Source organism: Nanorana parkeri, unplaced genomic scaffold, assembly GCF_000935625.1.
Source record: "Nanorana parkeri isolate BGI_ZX_2015 unplaced genomic scaffold, ASM93562v1 scaffold4035, whole genome shotgun sequence".
NCBI classification, from domain to species: Eukaryota; Metazoa; Chordata; class Amphibia; order Anura; family Dicroglossidae; genus Nanorana; species Nanorana parkeri.
Genome location: NW_017310302.1, coordinates 14,284 through 18,891, shown reverse-complemented (window position 1 = coordinate 18,891; position 4,608 = coordinate 14,284).

The following is a 4,608-nucleotide window of genomic DNA, read 5'->3' as shown; positions in this document are numbered from 1 at the left end:
GTGGGTGTGGTGCGTGTAGTTCAGGTGTGCGGTGGGTGTGGTGCGTGTAGTTCAGGTGTGCGGTGGGTGTGGTGCGTGTAGTTCAGGTGTGCGGTGGGTGTGGTGCGTGTAGTTCAGGTGTGCGGTGGGTGTGGTGCGTGTAGTTCAGGTGTGCGGTGGGTGTGGTGCGTGTAGTTCAGGTGTGCGGTGGGTGTGGTGCGTGTAGTTCAGGTGTGCGGTGGGTGTGGTGCGTGTAGTTCAGGTGTGCGGTGGGTGTGGTGCGTGTAGTTCAGGTGTGCGGTGGGTGTGGTGCGTGTAGTTCAGGTGTGCGGTGGGTGTGGTGCGTGTAGTTCAGGTGTGCGGTGGGTGTGGTGCGTGTAGTTCAGGTGTGCGGTGGGTGTGGTGCGTGTAGTTCAGGTGTGCGGTGGGTGTGGTGCGTGTAGTTCAGGTGTGCGGTGGGTGTGGTGCGTGTAGTTCAGGTGTGCGGTGGGTGTGGTGCGTGTAGTTCAGGTGTGCGGTGGGTGTGGTGCGTGTAGTTCAGGTGTGCGGTGGGTGTGGTGCGTGTAGTTCAGGTGTGCGGTGGGTGTGGTGCGTGTAGTTCAGGTGTGCGGTGGGTGTGGTGCGTGTAGTTCAGGTGTGCGGTGGGTGTGGTGCGTGTAGTTCAGGTGTGCGGTGGGTGTGGTGCGTGTAGTTCAGGTGTGCGGTGGGTGTGGTGCGTGTAGTTCAGGTGTGCGGTGGGTGTGGTGCGTGTAGTTCAGGTGTGCGGTGGGTGTGGTGCGTGTAGTTCAGGTGTGCGGTGGGTGTGGTGCGTGTAGTTCAGGTGTGCGGTGGGTGTGGTGCGTGTAGTTCAGGTGTGCGGTGGGTGTGGTGCGTGTAGTTCAGGTGTGCGGTGGGTGTGGTGCGTGTAGTTCAGGTGTGCGGTGGGTGTGGTGCGTGTAGTTCAGGTGTGCGGTGGGTGTGGTGCGTGTAGTTCAGGTGTGCGGTGGGTGTGGTGCGTGTAGTTCAGGTGTGCGGTGGGTGTGGTGCGTGTAGTTCAGGTGTGCGGTGGGTGTGGTGCGTGTAGTTCAGGTGTGCGGTGGGTGTGGTGCGTGTAGTTCAGGTGTGCGGTGGGTGTGGTGCGTGTAGTTCAGGTGTGCGGTGGGTGTGGTGCGTGTAGTTCAGGTGTGCGGTGGGTGTGGTGCGTGTAGTTCAGGTGTGCGGTGGGTGTGGTGCGTGTAGTTCAGGTGTGCGGTGGGTGTGGTGCGTGTAGTTCAGGTGTGCGGTGGGTGTGGTGCGTGTAGTTCAGGTGTGCGGTGGGTGTGGTGCGTGTAGTTCAGGTGTGCGGTGGGTGTGGTGCGTGTAGTTCAGGTGTGCGGTGGGTGTGGTGCGTGTAGTTCAGGTGTGCGGTGGGTGTGGTGCGTGTAGTTCAGGTGTGCGGTGGGTGTGGTGCGTGTAGTTCAGGTGTGCGGTGGGTGTGGTGCGTGTAGTTCAGGTGTGCGGTGGGTGTGGTGCGTGTAGTTCAGGTGTGCGGTGGGTGTGGTGCGTGTAGTTCAGGTGTGCGGTGGGTGTGGTGCGTGTAGTTCAGGTGTGCGGTGGGTGTGGTGCGTGTAGTTCAGGTGTGCGGTGGGTGTGGTGCGTGTAGTTCAGGTGTGCGGTGGGTGTGGTGCGTGTAGTTCAGGTGTGCGGTGGGTGTGGTGCGTGTAGTTCAGGTGTGCGGTGGGTGTGGTGCGTGTAGTTCAGGTGTGCGGTGGGTGTGGTGCGTGTAGTTCAGGTGTGCGGTGGGTGTGGTGCGTGTAGTTCAGGTGTGCGGTGGGTGTGGTGCGTGTAGTTCAGGTGTGCGGTGGGTGTGGTGCGTGTAGTTCAGGTGTGCGGTGGGTGTGGTGCGTGTAGTTCAGGTGTGCGGTGGGTGTGGTGCGTGTAGTTCAGGTGTGCGGTGGGTGTGGTGCGTGTAGTTCAGGTGTGCGGTGGGTGTGGTGCGTGTAGTTCAGGTGTGCGGTGGGTGTGGTGCGTGTAGTTCAGGTGTGCGGTGGGTGTGGTGCGTGTAGTTCAGGTGTGCGGTGGGTGTGGTGCGTGTAGTTCAGGTGTGCGGTGGGTGTGGTGCGTGTAGTTCAGGTGTGCGGTGGGTGTGGTGCGTGTAGTTCAGGTGTGCGGTGGGTGTGGTGCGTGTAGTTCAGGTGTGCGGTGGGTGTGGTGCGTGTAGTTCAGGTGTGCGGTGGGTGTGGTGCGTGTAGTTCAGGTGTGCGGTGGGTGTGGTGCGTGTAGTTCAGGTGTGCGGTGGGTGTGGTGCGTGTAGTTCAGGTGTGCGGTGGGTGTGGTGCGTGTAGTTCAGGTGTGCGGTGGGTGTGGTGCGTGTAGTTCAGGTGTGCGGTGGGTGTGGTGCGTGTAGTTCAGGTGTGCGGTGGGTGTGGTGCGTGTAGTTCAGGTGTGCGGTGGGTGTGGTGCGTGTAGTTCAGGTGTGCGGTGGGTGTGGTGCGTGTAGTTCAGGTGTGCGGTGGGTGTGGTGCGTGTAGTTCAGGTGTGCGGTGGGTGTGGTGCGTGTAGTTCAGGTGTGCGGTGGGTGTGGTGCGTGTAGTTCAGGTGTGCGGTGGGTGTGGTGCGTGTAGTTCAGGTGTGCGGTGGGTGTGGTGCGTGTAGTTCAGGTGTGCGGTGGGTGTGGTGCGTGTAGTTCAGGTGTGCGGTGGGTGTGGTGCGTGTAGTTCAGGTGTGCGGTGGGTGTGGTGCGTGTAGTTCAGGTGTGCGGTGGGTGTGGTGCGTGTAGTTCAGGTGTGCGGTGGGTGTGGTGCGTGTAGTTCAGGTGTGCGGTGGGTGTGGTGCGTGTAGTTCAGGTGTGCGGTGGGTGTGGTGCGTGTAGTTCAGGTGTGCGGTGGGTGTGGTGCGTGTAGTTCAGGTGTGCGGTGGGTGTGGTGCGTGTAGTTCAGGTGTGCGGTGGGTGTGGTGCGTGTAGTTCAGGTGTGCGGTGGGTGTGGTGCGTGTAGTTCAGGTGTGCGGTGGGTGTGGTGCGTGTAGTTCAGGTGTGCGGTGGGTGTGGTGCGTGTAGTTCAGGTGTGCGGTGGGTGTGGTGCGTGTAGTTCAGGTGTGCGGTGGGTGTGGTGCGTGTAGTTCAGGTGTGCGGTGGGTGTGGTGCGTGTAGTTCAGGTGTGCGGTGGGTGTGGTGCGTGTAGTTCAGGTGTGCGGTGGGTGTGGTGCGTGTAGTTCAGGTGTGCGGTGGGTGTGGTGCGTGTAGTTCAGGTGTGCGGTGGGTGTGGTGCGTGTAGTTCAGGTGTGCGGTGGGTGTGGTGCGTGTAGTTCAGGTGTGCGGTGGGTGTGGTGCGTGTAGTTCAGGTGTGCGGTGGGTGTGGTGCGTGTAGTTCAGGTGTGCGGTGGGTGTGGTGCGTGTAGTTCAGGTGTGCGGTGGGTGTGGTGCGTGTAGTTCAGGTGTGCGGTGGGTGTGGTGCGTGTAGTTCAGGTGTGCGGTGGGTGTGGTGCGTGTAGTTCAGGTGTGCGGTGGGTGTGGTGCGTGTAGTTCAGGTGTGCGGTGGGTGTGGTGCGTGTAGTTCAGGTGTGCGGTGGGTGTGGTGCGTGTAGTTCAGGTGTGCGGTGGGTGTGGTGCGTGTAGTTCAGGTGTGCGGTGGGTGTGGTGCGTGTAGTTCAGGTGTGCGGTGGGTGTGGTGCGTGTAGTTCAGGTGTGCGGTAGTACAGGTATGGTCCCTCCTGACATGGGGCACGTGTAGTACAGGTACGGTCCCTCCTAACATGGGGCAGGTGTAGTACTGGTATGGTCCCCCTTATAGGACAAGTGTATTGTAGGTATGGCCTGCCCTGTTATGGGGTAATGTAGCTCAGGTGTGCGATGGGCGTGGTGCGGGTAGTTCAGGTATGAGGTGGGTGTGGTGCGTGTAGTTCAGGTGTGCGGTGGGTGTGGTGCGTGTAGTTCAGGTATGAGGTGGGTGTGGTGCGTGTAGTTCAGGTGTGAGGTGGGTGTGGTGCGTGTAGTTCAGGTATGAGGTGGGTGTGGTGCGTGTAGTTCAGGTATGAGGTGGGTGTGGTGCGTGTAGTTCAGGTATGAGGTGGGTGTGGTGCGGGTAGTTCAGGTGTGATGTGCACTCACCTGTCTCAGTCTCTATTCTGCTCTCCTCTCGGTGTGGTCGGCCCCATTTATTCTCTTGTTGGCTCCTCCCAGTCGGGTGTCCTTGGTGTCAGATTGGTGGAGGAGGGTCATGTGACCGGTGTCCTTGTACTCTGATAAGGGGGATCTCAGGTGTTCACAGCCGGCAATTTACTCATCGATGTGACAACAAGTCCGGTATTGTGATCCCTCGGTGTCACCATAGAGCTCTATGAATCCTGAGGATCAGCATGACACAGGCCAGATCTCTGGGTCTGCTGTGTGCCTGTCAGCAGTGGGGGGAGGGGGTCCTGTCTCATAATAATCCTCAGGATTCATCAGTCCTCAGAGGTCATCTCCCCGTGTTCCTCCTCCTAGTATGAGGTCATGTCCCCGTGTTCTTCCTCCTAGTATGAGGTCATGTCCCCGTGTTCCTCCTCCTAGTGTGAGGTCATGTCCCCGTGTTCCTCCTCCTAGTATGAGGTCATGTCCCCGTGTTCCTCCTCCTAGTGTGAGGTCATGTCCCCGTGTTCCTCCTCCTAGTATGAGGTCATGTCCCCGTGTTC